Source organism: Telopea speciosissima, chromosome 6 (genome assembly GCF_018873765.1).
Source record: "Telopea speciosissima isolate NSW1024214 ecotype Mountain lineage chromosome 6, Tspe_v1, whole genome shotgun sequence".
NCBI lineage: Eukaryota > Viridiplantae > Streptophyta > Magnoliopsida > Proteales > Proteaceae > Telopea > Telopea speciosissima.
The window spans coordinates 19247945-19263927 of record NC_057921.1 but is presented as its reverse complement, the minus strand read 5'-3'; the positions used below and the strand labels follow the sequence as shown (position 1 = coordinate 19263927).

At 41.7% G+C, this 15983-nt stretch overlaps 1 pseudogene; it reads right to left on the bottom strand.

The window, feature by feature from the left end:
• Positions 1–13789: 13789 nt before the first annotated feature.
• On the bottom strand, positions 13790–15538 carry LOC122665494 (annotated as a pseudogene).
• Between the last annotated feature and the right edge of the window lie 445 nt (positions 15539–15983).

The following is a 15983-nucleotide window of genomic DNA, read 5'->3' as shown; positions in this document are numbered from 1 at the left end:
CATGAATTCAAAAAATACATTGTTGTCAGAAGCAAAGAATTAGAAAAGAGAAGGTACATGTCACACATCAGAAAGGGATAAAGAACAAGAGGGAGAATGAACAGAAGATGAACCAATATGGGAGATCAGGATAGACTTACCATCACCAACTAATAAACCGTGCTTACCATTATACGGCGCATATAATGAGAGGGACTACAGATCAGGTGTTGTGTGATGTGTGGCCCCAGTGTCAGGGATCCAATGGGAAAGGCCGTGGGTGGTAATAGGGGGGGTAGTGTGGATGGGGTGGAGGGTAGTACGGTTGGGGTTGGGGATGATGCGGTTAGGGCTATGGTGTGGGAAGTTAGGGACGGTTGGGTGTGGTAAGGTATGCGGATGGAGCAAGAGTGGGGGAATAGGCAAGGGTGGGTGAAGCCGAGTGAGAGGGGTGACCAATGAGTTTATTGCGATAAAAGCAAGATGGTGCCTGATGATTAGTTCTACCACATATGGTGCAAGGACTATGGGTGAAGGCATTAGAGCATCCAAAAATGCTAGGACCAATTGGAGGACCATGACCACCACCACCTCTGTCACACACCCATCCCTTAACTCAGGGAAATGTGATGGGAATACCCCTGTATTCCACACCAAACTATAGGATCGATGCTTTGCTGTGTCATATACACCGCCCGGGTTCTTATTCAAAATATAAGAATAGAAATCAGAGTTGTAGCGGAATAAATATGTAATAGTCAATCCGAATATAATAGGAATTCTAAACGATAATTTCATTATATAGATAACGGTTTCAGTTTCCTACTCATCAGCTTAATACCACATATAGCAGATAATAATATCTAAGGAAGGAAACGAAATAAAATCCCAAGATTATTGATTATAGTAATCCAAAATGTTAACCAAACCAGAGAAAAATAAAGTTCCAAATCATAGGGGCCCTAGCCCGACCTACGGTGCTTCATGAGCACACTCAACACACAGGTAGTCAGACACATGATCCATCTCTGGCTGACCACCCCAAGCCTCATAATCCTCACCACCAAGATAGACCGGATCGATCTTCGCTGGATCCGCCGCCCCTGTATCCACATCTAAAAACAAGGGTTCCCGAGGGATGAGCTTACAAAGCCCAGTGAGCGATCAAACCATTCACAATATACAATAATAGATACACCATCAATGCATGCAAAAGTATGCACATCACATATGATGCATGAATGCTTTTGTTCAATTTTCCACCTACCAACAAGATTCTAAGTCAGGTCAAGTACTATAATAACATAGGTAGCATCGTCGGCAAACGGTACCATAAACGGATGGCAATAAACAGTGCCATAAACGGATGATAATAATGGTGCCATAAACGGATGGTATTCCGACTATGTCAACCCCATGTTACCAAGGAAACTCGTGAGATCGGACTCACTCACCGAGTTATCTGCGAGCCCCTAATACAAATCCCGTCCTGACGTCATCAAAATACGATGATGCCTTCACGGTGGGCTACCCCAAAATACAGTCGAGACCCATGGGTTTGCCCGACACCTATACCCCTGTCGGAAGGGTCGAAGTACTGGGTACATCACTTCCTAGCCAGCAAACAACTATTGAATGCAATATTTATATTTACAATCCCACACTGTGTAAGTGTAGCCTGGAGATCAAGTCCATAGTGCCTAATTCGGAGGTCACTATCCTCTCATCTCTCCACCTTACACCCACACCAAATAACAATACGGCGGGTGTGATACCGAAGTAACGGTCAGCCGGTCACCACCCGAATCAAATCCATCAATCAATCAATAAGAAGTGTTATAAATATAAAGTATTCTACAATATCCATATTTTATTCTCATAAATATCAATATTCATAGTTGATCATGTTTCTTCCTTATAATATCCAATTTCATTAATTTAAACAAATTAAAGGCAAAGCAAACATGCATATCATACACACATTCAACAAACATGCACATCTAGTTGATGCCTAAAGAGAAACACGCCGTAAAATAGTTCAAGTGTTCGATCCACTCGCTATCATTGAAGCATAGGTAATCTTATCTTCCATGCAGTGTATGGTCCTCCCATACGTGTACACTAGCCTAGCATGTCATCATACAAGTGTATAGTAGGTGAGAGAATGTCAGTGTCCTAGGTCCGGAGTCAAAACTCCAATTCAGTACCAATTTGGCCTAGGCGGATCATGCACCTGGCGGATGACGGCATCATCTGCCAGTCTGGCAGACTATGCAGTTAGTGTGGCCTTTAAATAAAATAGGCGAGTTGTGCCCAATTTTACCCTGGCGGACGATGGCATCGTCTGCCAACTGTATCGTCCGCTAGAGCCCGAAAGTACAGGAAATGGCTTGGATTGATTCCAAACCCTGGTTAATGGCCATGGGATTGGTTGGGACCTATGGGTTAATGTATTAGGCCTCCAAATGAGCCATTAAACATGTATATTGGATCCTAATTAGGCCCCAAGACATGGATTGTGTGTTCAGTGCTCAAAACCTCAAAATGAAGGTCTATAAAAGGGGTTTTCATGGCATCTCAGCCAAAGACAAGGGAATGGGGTGTTCAAGGGTTCCAAATGGTGCTCTAGGCATCTAATTAGGTGAATAAGCTAATTAGAAATTGAAGCCCTATGGTTTGGTAGGAGATTGGACAGATTCCAACATCAAGAATCCTCAAATTAGAGGTTCTTCAAGAGGGTTTCATGGTAATTAAGCCATGGGGCACATGATGGGTGATTCTAGGTCAATAGTTGATGTCTTTAACATCAAATAGAAGGGATAAAGCATTTAGAGCAAGAAGTCCCATTATCTGAACTAATATTGATCATTAACTCATCTAAACCTAAGAGAAAGCAATAAAAATAGAGAGGGAAAGGGTTGCTTACAATGGGGAATCAATGGAATAGTAGAGGGGAGGTGTTCTTGAGCTTGGAGTGGCTCAATCTTCTTCTCCTCCACGAGCTCCAAGGTTGGAATGGGTTTCAATGGTGTTGGAAAGAAGGTGGAGCTCACAAATGGTGCAAAGATGGATTTGGGACAGCTTGGGAGTGATCTTCTTCCTTATTCTTTCCTCTTTCTCCTTCTTCTTCCTCCTTCTCTCTTTCCTTCTTGCTTCCCACGTTCTCTCTCTTCTCTTAGGTGTTGGGGATGGGAGAAATGAGAGGGGGGCTGTGGTTTCCACCTATTTTGATAAGGATCCAAAGGTGTGTTTGGTTGGGGGTTGATTTGGGTTTTAAAACACAATTGAATCCAAATAGGTCTTAGGTCTATGGTCTTAGGGTTTAGTTAGGTCATATGGACCACAAATAGTCTAAAATAACCAAGGGTTAAGCCCTGGGTTAAGGCAAGATGAAACTAGACCGAGCTAACATCATTTTCGTACTTGGTGGATGATGCAGTGGTGGACTGTGTGCATCGTCCGCTGGTTTTCCAGGTATGAGCCGCCGGATCAAAATACAGCAGACCTTTGCCCACTATTTTGGGCATAACTCGGTCGATACATAAGAAATGACGCGATTCAAAATGCATTGTAAACTAGACTTAAATGGCTACATTTTTCATGAAGAAACCATTGATCAAATCATAAAAGAAGGTCCTCGAAATTGGGTTCAAAGATTGTTGTAATGCATCGACAGCAGACCAGAATTTGAATTGACTCTGATGATCTCGCCTATTTCAAGGGTATTTAGGTAGGGGTTGAGAGGGGTTTTAATAGGGGTTGTTTAAAATTATTAGAATCTTCCAAACATACTAAATTAGGCAAACATCACCGCTTGAATCTGGGCACAGGCGTAACATTCCCCACACCTTATAAAAATTTCATCCTCGAAATTGATTTATCGGATGGGTTAAAGATTTGTGGGTATGTCGCCCACAATTCGACCTCAAACTCTCGAGATGCTTCTTTGTCGGAAAGACTATTCTAGAGCACCTTCACCTCGGAAAAGGGGTGGTTGCATAGGTGGGGTTTCTTTTGGTTCAAGATCTTGGCTGGTTGCTACACCTGAGTTAAGTCGGCAGTAAGTTTGAACTGTTCCTAAGTTACTACATGAGTCAGGTCAAGGAGGTACTTCCGCAACATCGATACGTGGAAGATATTGCGGACACTTTCCAATGATGGGGCAGTGTCAAACTACATGCCTTCTACTCGCTGTGCGCTAAAACCTCATATGACCAAAAGAATCTCAGGTTCAACTTTCCTATCTTCCCAAACCTCACCACTTGTTTGGTGGGTGATACCCAAAGAAAACTTCGTCTCCAATAGTAAACTCTAAATCCCTATGCTGGACATCGGCGTAATTCTTCTATCTCGACTAAGCCACCTTGATACAGCCCCTTATCAAATCTACATTCACCACGGTGCCTTGGGTCATCTCAGGCCCCAATAAATGCCGATCACCGGTCTCATCCCAATTTACTTCTTTAGGAGGATGGACGACTGGTTGACCCATCACGACACACCCAAGGAGGTTCCTCAAGTATCCCAAGGTATGATACTCAAGTACTACTCAATCAATTCCAATTAACCTAGGATTTCTCCAGTACACTTCACATGTATCTCAGGTGAAGTTACCTACCATCACTTACCCGAAAGGGCTTCGGGTACTCCCTATGGTCTTCTTGCCATCACCACACGTACATAAGGAGTTGTCATTACTTCTAATCGACCTCTTGACTATAACATCTCACAAATCACTGGTGTCAATAGTCACCGGGGCAATACCCACTGTGAAAGTTCAAATTAGCCCCAGATTTTGGGTGCGACTGTAACATTCCCCACACCTTATAAGAAATTTTGCCCCTGAAATTTGGCATTTGCAAAGCTTCGGATAGGTGGGGATTCTTACACCCAAAAAAAAAAAAAAACCAGCTTGGCTACCTGGTTTGGGTAGGACAATTTTGATCCCATTATGCATGTGGCCACATCAAATTCAAGCTTAATTTGGTTTGGTGTGATAGAAAAACTCATGATCCTCGAACTCCAAACTTGTACTTCTAAAATTTAAAGGTCCAAACCCAGCATACCTCTCCTAATACAATAAACCTTAGTCTAGGGCCGCACAACATGAATTCACATTTCATTTAGTCTACATGGCACTTCTATAATAACTTCCACATCTGGTTTCGCACTACTTAACTCAACTTTAGAATGAATTGGAATATTGATAGAATCCCTGTAGATCTCACTCCTCTCACCCTACAAGTAGTGGCGCCAAATCGTTAATGCAAAAACAACTGCCGCCAACTCAAGGTCATGAGTGGGGTAGTTTTTCTCGTAGTCCTTCAACTGTCTCGAGGCGTAAGCCATAACCTTTCTATTTTGCATCAACGCGCATTCCAATCCCAGTCTTGAAGCATCATTGTAGACAGTCATCCCTCCTATGCCATCAGGTAGTGTCAAGACTGGAAACTCTTCTCACATTCCCCAGACCAAACAAATTTCACTCCTTTTTGGGTCAATTTGGTCATAGGGGCTGATATGTGTGAGAAGTTCTCGATAAAGCACCGATAATAACCAGCCCATCCCAAAAAACTATGGATCTCTCCTGTATTCTTTGGTGCTTCCCATTTCATTATAACATTTACCTTGCCTGGATCGACTTTGATTCCATCAGTTGAAACTACGTGGCCTAGGAAGGCCACTTGTGAGAGCCAAAACTCACACTTGCTATTCTCTCTCAACCGCTGCAATACCATCCTGAGATGTACTGCATGCCCCTCCTCAAATTTTGAGTAAACCAAGATGTCATCAATAAACACAATCACACACTTATCTAGCACATCTTGGAATACCCGGTTCATCAACTCCATGAACGCAGCTGGGGCATTAGTCAAACCAAAAGACATCACCATAAACTCATAGTGACAATAGCGTGATTGGAATGCTATCTTGCTAATGTCACTCTCTTTAATCTTCAATTGGTGATACCCAGACCTCAAGTCTGTCTTGGAGAATACTCTAGCTCCTTAAAGCTGATTAAACAAATCATTGATTCTAGGTAGTGGATGCTTATTCTTAATTGTGAGCTTGTTAAGCTCCCTATAATCGATGCACATCCTCATGCTCTCACACTTCTTCTTGACAAGAGGACCGATGCTCCCCATGAAGACACACTAGGACGGATGAAACCCTTCTTTAACAAATCTTGCAACTGTTCTTGCAACTCTTTCAAATCATCCGGAAACACACCCGAAAAGTCTTTCATGAAACTCAACTCTTCTAATGGCTTCACCTTAGCCTCTGTGTCAATTACCGATGCTAGGTAGCATTCACATCCTTGATCCATAAGTCTCATGGATTGAAGAGCCAAAATTACAAGCCTCTTGGATTTCTTCTTCTTATCACCTTTGAATACAAACTCTTCTCCATCGGTGGGTTTGAAAACAATTTTTTGTTTCACACACGCTAGATTTACCTTATAGGCAGCCAACCAATCAATACCCAAAATTGCATCGAAGTCCTTCATGTCCAACTCCACAAGGTGTGCAATCATCTCTCGACCACTGATCTGTACGGGACATGGTTCATAAACTGTGTCTAAGCCAACCATACCTCCCATAGGTGTACTAACTGCTAATCCTTGCACTTGACTCTTCGGGCTAATACTCAACTTCTTGGCAAAAGAAGAGAATACAAAAGAATGCAACGTTCCCGAGTCAAAGAGAACGTACGCAAGGATAGAAGCAATAGAAATGGTACCTGTTATAATTATATCATACCACCATGCATGCGTGAAATGACATGATGCAAAACATTAACTAAAGTAGTTCAAAGTTTGGGTGTTACTTGTTAGCACTCCAGGTGTTCCCTCTGCCTCGGCATCAGTCATAATGTATGCTTAGGCTGGGATTCTATTATCCTGTGTGGGCACAAGGGGGTTTGCCAACTGGTTTAGAATAAGATGCCTGCAAGGCCGAAGGCTAAGCTATAGTCCGTGACACCCAAAACTTAGACTGAGGGCAAACCCTGGAGATATGCCCATACTTGTTACAATTGTAACAACGTACAGTACCACCAGTAGGTAGGGAAGAAGCTGCAGACTAAGCAGGATATGCAGACTAAGTTGAATCCGCACGCTTGTAATAGTAGGAGCATAGCTCGAGTATTGTGCTCGAGGAAACTTATCCGATTCACGGCTAAATGATGTTGTGTCCATCCTCTTGCCATGGCTAGATTGAGAAAGGTAAGAGTTCCTCTATCTGTCCTCAATGGACTTAGCTACTTGAACCATCTTAGCATAGGTTTGGGCCCCATGAGACACTAAAATCGAGCTTATTCCCGGCCTTAAACATTTCTCAAACCTCTTGCCCTTTTCGACATCGTCCTTCAAATGAATAGGAGCAAAATGGAACAGCTCCTCAAACTTCTGCTGGTACTCAAGGACTGATTTGGATCCTTGAGAGACATCCATAAACTCCGCTGTTTTCCTTTCTCGGTAACTCTCTGGAAAGTAATTTTTGAAGAAGGCCTCCTTGAACTGTTCCCATGTAAGGTTAGGATGGGTAACAATAAGGTTAGGCTCCGTAGATCTCCATCAATTATCCGCTTCGCCTTTCAACATATAGGCGGCACACCGAATCTTACAATCTTCGGTACAATAAATAATTGTGAAGGTCTTCTCCATTTCCCAGACCAACACTGTCGGGTGCTATGGATCTTTATTTAACCCTATGAATTCCATGGGTTTCATCTTTTAAAACCCTTCAATAACCTTCGTAACATCCACTTGTATTATTTTTTTTTTTTTATGTTTATTCCATATGTTGTTATTCGGGTTATATCGGCCTTGGTGGCCTAACTATGTAAAGTTAATTTCTACCTAATGCAATTTTAATTTCAATCATCAATATGTGTCTACCTTAATTGTGTTTGTTAAGATTTTATATTTTGAATCCTAACACAGAATGCCCCAAGATGGCTCAGATCTGGTAGTGTTCATAGCAGAGCAAAAGCACGCTCTGATACCATATTGTCACACCCCCATCCCTTAACTCAGGAAAATGTGACGGGAATACCCCTGTATTCCACACCAAACTATAGGATCGATGCTTTGTTGTGTCATGTACACCGCCCGAGTTCTTATTCAAAATATAAGAACAGAAATCAGAGTTGTAGCGGAATAAATATGTGATAGTCAATCTGAATATAATAGGAATTCTAAATGATAATTTCATTATATAAATAATGATTTCAGTTTCCTACTCATCAGTTTAATACCACATCTAGCAGATAATAATATCTATGGAAGGAAACGAAATAAAATCCCAAGATTATTGGTTATATTAATAAAAAATGTTAACCAAACCAGAGGAAAATAAAGTTCCAAATCACAGGGCCCCTAGCCCGACCTACAGTGCTTCATGAGTACACTCAACACACAGGTAGTCAGATACATACTCCATCTCTAGTTGACCACCCCAAGCCTCATAATCCTTACCACCAAGATAGGTTGGATCAATCTCCGCTGGACCCACCACCCCTATATCCACATCTAAAAACAAGGGTTCCTGAGGGATGAGCTTGCAAAGCTCAGCGAGCGATCAAACTGTTATTCACAATATACAATAATAGATACACCATTAATGCATGCAAAAGTATGCACATCACATATGATGCATGAATGCTTTTTTTCAATTTTCCACCTAGCAACAAGATTCTAAGTCAGGTCAAGTACTACAATAACACAGGCGGCATCGTCAACAAACGGTACCATAAACGGATAGCAATAAATGGTGCCATAAATGGATGACAATAACAGTGCCATAAATGGATGGTATTTCGACCATGTCAACCCCATGTTACCAAGGAAACCCTCGAGACCGGACCCACTCACCGAGTTGTCCGCGAGCTCCCAATACAAACCCCGTCCTAGTGTCATCAAAATATGCTGATGACTTCGCGGTTGACTACCCCAAAATACGATCGGGGCCCATGGGTTTACCTGATACCTACACCCCTGTCGGAAGGGTCATAGTACTGGGTACATCACTTCCTAGACAGCAAACAACTATTGAATGCAATATTTATATTTACAATCCCACACAATGCAAGTGTAGCCTGGAGATCGAGTCCATAATGCCTAATTCGGAGATCACTATCCTCTCCTCTCTCCAGCTTACACCCACACCAAATAACAATACGACGGGTGTGATACCGAAGTAACGGTCGGCCGGTCACCACCAGAATCAAATCCATTAATCAGTCAATAAGAAGTGTTATAAACATAAAGTATTCTATAATGTCCATATTTTATTCTCATAAATATCAATATTCATAGTTGATCATATTCCTTCCTTATAATATCCAATTTCATTAATTTAAACAAGTTAAAGGCAAAGCAAACATGCATATCATACACACATTCAACAAACATGCACATCTAGTTGATGCCTAAAGAGAAACACGCCGTAAAATAGTTCAAGTGTTCGATCCACTCACTATCATTGAAGCATGGATAATCTTATATTTCATGTAGTGTATAGTCCTCCCGTACGCGTATGCTAGACTAGCATATCATCATACAAGTGTACAGTAGGTGAGAGAATGTTAGTGTCCAAGGTCTAGAGTCAAAACTCCAATTCAGTACCAATTTGGCCTAGACGGATCATGCACCTGGTGGATGATGGCATCATCTGCCAGTCTAGTGGAGTATGCAGGTAGTGTGGCCTTTAAATAAAATAAGCAGGTTGTGCTCAATTTTACCCTGGCGGACGATGGCATCGTCCGCCAGAGCCCGAAAGTGCAGGAAATGGCTTGGATTGATTCCAAACCCTGGTTAATGGCCATGGGATCGGTTGGGAGCTATGGGTTAATGTATTAGGCCTCCAAAGGAGTCATTAAACATGTACATTGGATCCTAATTAGGCCCCAAGGCATAGATTGTGTGTTCAGTGCTCAAAACCTCAAAATAAAGGTCTATAAAAGGGGTTTTCATGGCATCTCAGCCAAAGGAAATGGAATGGGGTGTTCAAGGGTTCCAAATGGTACCCTAGGCTTCCAATTAGGTGAATAAACTAATTAGAAACAGAAGCCCTATGGTTTGGTAAGAGACTGGATAGATTCCAATATCAAGAATCCTCAAATTGGAGGTTCTTCAAGTGGGTTTCATGGCAATTAAGCCATGGGGTTGAGGATGGATGAGCCTAAGTCAATAGTAATTGTCTTTAACATCAAATAAAAGGGATAAAGCATTTAGAGAAAGAAGTCCCATGATCTGAACTAATATTGATCATTAACTCATCTAAACCTAAGAAAAAGCAATAGAAATAGAGAGGGAAAGGGTTGCTTACAATGGGGCATTAATGGAACCGTAGAGGGGAGGTGTTCTTGAGCTTGGAGTGGCTCAATCTTCTTCTCCTCCATGAGATCCAAGGTTGGAATGGGTTCCAATGGTGCTGGAAAGAAGGTGGAGCTCACAAATGGTGCAAAGATGGATTTGGGACAGTAAGGGAGTGATCTTCTTCCTTCTTCTTTCCTCTTTCTCCTTCTTCTTCCTCCTTCTCTCTTTCCTTCTTGCTTCCCACGTTCTCTCTCTTCTCTCAGGTGTTGGAGATGGGAGAAATGAGAGGGGGCTGTGGTTTCCACCTATTTTGATAAGGATCCAAAGGTGTGTTTGTTTGGGAGTTGATTTGGGGCTTGAAATGGGTTTTAAAACACAATAGAATCCAAATAGGTCTTAGGTCTATGGTCTTAGGGTTTAGTTAGGTCATATGGACCACAAATAGTCTAAAATAACCAAGGGTTAAGCCTTGGGTCAAGGCAAGATGAAACTAGACTAAAATAACATCATTTTCGTACTTGGCAGATGATGCAGTGGCGGAATGTGTGCATCATCCACTGGTTTCCCAGGTATTTGCTGTCGGGTCAAAATACAGCAGACCTTTGCCCACTTTTTTGGCCATAACTCGGTCAATACATAACAAAATGGCACGATTCAAAATTCTTTGTAAACTAGACTTAAAGGGCTACATTTTTCATGAGAAACCATTGATCAAATCATAAGGTAAGGTCCTCGAAATTGGGTTCAAAGATGGTTGTAGTGCATCAATAGCAGACCAGAATTTGAATTGACTCTGATGATCTCGCCTATTTCAAGGGTATTTAGGTAGGGGTTGAGAGGGATTTTAATGGGGGTTGTTTAAAATTATTAGAATCTTCCAAACATACTAAATTAGGCAAACATCACCGCTCGGATTTGGGCACGGGCGTAATAACCTCAACCACGACCGTGGCTACCAGGTGAGCCACGACCATAGGACTATTGGGTGGGAGGGCCACGGTTATGTTGAGCAACATTAGTAGTGGCATTGGCAGCAGGAACAAACACGGCCTGTCGAGAAGAAAGTAAGTACTCATTGCTGACAAGAAGCCCATGGAGATCAGTGTAATTGATCGACTCAAGCCCATACATCATGGTGGGAACAAGTGGCTGAAACTCGTCCCGTAGTGCGCCAAAAATATGTATATTAAGATCCTCTATTGGGAGGGGCTTGCCAGCAGCACTGAGTTTATCAGAGAGGGCTTTGGCCTGATGTAAAAATTGTGTGACAGATTCCTTGGGCTTGTGAACAAGATTTTTAAGAGCGGCATTGAGGGATAGAATCCGCGTTGTAGAGGCGGAGCTGAATGCTGAATGAAGGGCATCCCAAATTTCTTTACTGGTATCACGTCCGACAGCAAGAGGCATGGCCTCGTCAGATAGAGAAGATATTAGTATGCTCATGATTAAGGCATCTTTTTCATGCCAGTCTTCGGCCTCTGTTGCATCCTGGGGGCAAGGATTGGAGCCATTAACATAGTTGTAGAATCTTTGGCCTTTGAGATATGGGATGATTTGAGTTTTCCAATAAACGTAGTTCTTGGATGATAGATTGATGGAGAGGATTTGACTAAGGCTAGGTGTAGCCGATGGGAGGATGGAGGGAGGAGTAACCATGGTGAGAATGGGAGAGAGAACAAAATGTTGGAGATGGGAGGGAGGGAGGATTGTTTCTTGCTCTTTGGAGCTAGAAGCTCATGATACCATATTGGAATGAAATATTATTATTACCTTAGAGAAGAGATTACACCTTTGAGTATATATAGGAGAGAGGATTCCACATTCTGGAAACTCAATCTCCTAATTCCAGAATATAGCTATTACTATATGGAGAGAGATCATATACTATACTAGGACAGATTGAGAGAGATTGCGTACTTGGTGCTCATGATGGAGCAAATATGGAATGATCGGATATGATCTGATAGCTCCAAATTAAGGACTAATAATTGGGAAACTGTTATGTGCCTAGTAGGGCTCACTCTAGTTTATGGGCGCTAGATTTGGCCAGCCTAGTATGAGATAGGTTAAAAGGCTTGATTTAACGCGTTTCATCAGCTTCAGAGCTTTCGACGTATCGATCAAGTACCTAACATTTGGTATCAGAGTCGGCACCACGTCATAGGTTCGAATAACCGAAACAATTGCCTAGGAGAGGGCTACTTGGAGCAAAGTGAAAGCGACCAAGAAAGGACTACCTGCTGCCATGGAAAAACCCTAAAGCAGAATGAAGGCGCTTGGAAAGGGTTACCTATCGCCAGAGTGAAAACTGCCTAGAGTGAGAGCCGCTGAGGACATCGGTTGTGGAAGCTTGGTGGTCTGTTATGTGCCTAGTGGGATCCACTCTTGTGTGTGAGCATTAGATTGGGTTAGCCTAGTATGTGATAGGTTAAATGGTTTGATTTAATGAGTGCTATCAGTTACGGAGTTTGTGACGTATCGATCAAGTACCTAATAGAAACATTGTTTGATCTTGCCAAATGCCAATTGTAAGGCTTATGGTTACATGATTATAAATGTGATGCCACACATTTTCGGGTCCTTTTAGTTTCAGCTCCAATATGAGGACATAATAGTGGCCCAATTTTGAGTGATTAGGCTGAGGTTATTTCCTTTTTCCCACTTAAACTCTTGTATTTAGGGCCCAATTTGATACTTTCATGTGATAATGGCCACCAATTATTTTAGCCTTGGTTTCATAATCACCCCAAAAATAGGGATAAGTAACTGTGGTCCGAGCTGTCCAATTTTAAACAGAAAACTTTTTTTTTCTTTATAGTTAATTATCCACAACCACCAACTTAATTGACTCCCTCTAAATTATGAAAAGACAAATGGTTATTAAGTTTTTTTATTTATTTATTTATTTTTAATTTTTTATGCAAGGGACCCAATATGAGTCATATAAGGGACCAACAGAAGGGTCGGAATGGGTTCCAAGAAGGCAACACACTTCTTGGAAAGCAAGTACATAATACATAATATCTCTATGACCAAAGATACCATCAATGCACGAACATTCTCCTAATGGAACCGTGCCAATCGCTATAAGAAGCCATGGATCAACAATTGTGATTCTATTGATAATTTGCATATGACTATTTCTAATTACGGATATTTTTTAACACACAAATAAATAACTAGACAGTCTGGACCATAATACATATCCTAGTTAATTCTGTAAAATACTGGTGAATTGCAAACCAATTTAGTTATCAAATTATGTAAACCGGATATTTCTCTTAATTAATTCACAAAACATTTGAGAATTCTGGTCTAGATTCTAGACCCTAAAAAGAAATACTAATTTGTAAAGAAAATACATATATGTAAATATTTTCTAATTTTTCTAAAGTAGACCCAAAATGGTTTATAAAAAATCATTGTAGTTATTGAATATTTCTGGTCTTCAATGGCTGATCCGACCAGTCATACGGTTCAATACTTCAATCAATTGACTCTTGTGCAGTCCTTACGGATCTCCCCTTCACTTCCAGTCTTAACTCCAATTCTTCCCATCCAGATCTTGGATTTTCTAAATGCACTGAAAAATGATCCCTGGTCTTCGGCATACCGGAAAACCCGGTCCCGGCTATCGTTATCTCCACCGGAAAACAAAACCTGATCGGAAGTCAGTAGTCCCTTGTGGTGTGTTAAGGCATTGAAGTATCTATTGGCAAATTTAAATCCTGCTTCTACCCCTTCTGTTCCTTGATCTAATGAGATGGCAAGGTTGGGATCGATATTTGGATTCGTGCATTCATGTTCGAGATTAACCCGTAATGTGGGGTCCATGGTGGGATCACCGTTGATCACACGATCCTTGAATTGGATACAGTGGCTGAAAAAGATTGTGTGGGCCCCGGACAATGTAACCAGATCAATCCAATCAAATCCCTTGGCTTGAAATAGTTTGACTAGATCAGTGATGTTTGAATCAGCATGTGGCAATTGCGCCGCCGCATTGGCTGCGTTGGAGATCCTTCCATCTCTCCTCCCTTTCTCAACTTCCCACGATGGGCCTTGGGATCTGCATAATAAATGAAATTAAACCCAAAGAAGTGATAGGAAGAAAGTTCTCTATAGGAAAGTTTATCCCTTGCCCCCAAAAACGATGGGGGGCAAAATGACTACCCCACCACCAAAAAAGGCGATAATGATTGATCTATTGATGCTGCCATATGCATTCCCACCTGCACCAAGCAAAGGCTACGCTCCCCCTCAGAGAACTCTTGTCCTATCATGTGAATGCCAGTTTTACCCTTATCCTAGTGAACGGCTTGATGCTAAGGATCTTTGTGCACCGTCCAGATGTGGAAATGCATACCAACCACATGATCAGCTTACCTGGTAGACCGCATCACGGGCCAAGATCGCAAGGATATCAGCACATGATACCACTCCGGGACATGCCATTTCGACCTCCTTCTTCGCTCTAACCCCGACGTCGAAGCCATTGCCGCCAAACAAAGGTTGATGTCGGCATTTCTCTCCGCTTGATTGGATTTGCTCACCGGTGATGTGATCAAAACAGAACCATCGCAACCCTATATGACACACAATGCAACACCATAGCATCAGGAAATTCTAATAAATAATTCTTTTTTCTTTAGCTGCAAATTCTAAGAGAGAGAGAGAGACCTCAACAAAGCAGTCATGGAAGAACAGGCGAAGAGTGCCAGGGAGTGTGGGGTTGGGGCCGGTGCTTTCATTGAGCTTACGGATCAAAACTCTCCAGATTATTTCTTACACATTTGGACATGTTTTATTGTAAAAATTCACAGACAGACCACTAAAGGAAGAAGACGAAGAAATCAGATGAAGGAAGCACAACAGAAGAATAACACTTAAACCCAGAAGACCCATCTCTTCCTTGTTCTTCTCCTTATTCTTAGCTTCTTCATTCCAACATTTTGATGAGGGGTTTATAAGTAAATGAGAATTTGCAGAAATCGAAAAGAAATGATTCCTTCACTTTTCTAAATGGCTATAGAAAAAAAGGGTAATGGCGGTGGACGCGTTATTTATTAGAAGCAAAAGAAAGTGACCCAATGAATCAATAATCGTCTAAGAATAGGAAGAAAACAAAATTAAAGAGAGATGGGAGAGTTGGAATGATACTGGAAAGCTTTAGTCACTCATCCTCCGTGCCATGCAGTCATCGAATCCAAATGCCTTTTCAAAAGCATTAGTATCCATTCTTTAGTAATTCGATTCCATACATAAACTTACTATTTGGGATGAACTGTAAAGCATAGGTGGCAACTTGGTGTAGAAAATGAAGACCTAAACGATGCAAGAAAGGATGGAAATCACAAACAAACAATCACACAATGCAAGGATTAATGTGATTCGAAAAGATTGTTTATTGATACACCATATTTTATCCACCCAGTCCTAGGGCGACACCTGGAAGCTTGAAGCCCAAGAAACACATTCCGTCCAAGACTCACATATCACGTGTAGGGTGGTTAAACCAGTATAGACACGTTAGCAGAGACGGTTAAAGAACCTTGAAGGCGTTAGGAATGATAATTGTAATCCATGTATGGAAAGACTCCTAATTACTGAAAAATAGGAGAAGATCACTCCTCCACGGAGTATCCTAAACTGAGATCGACTCAATCTTTTGACGAGGAAGGAA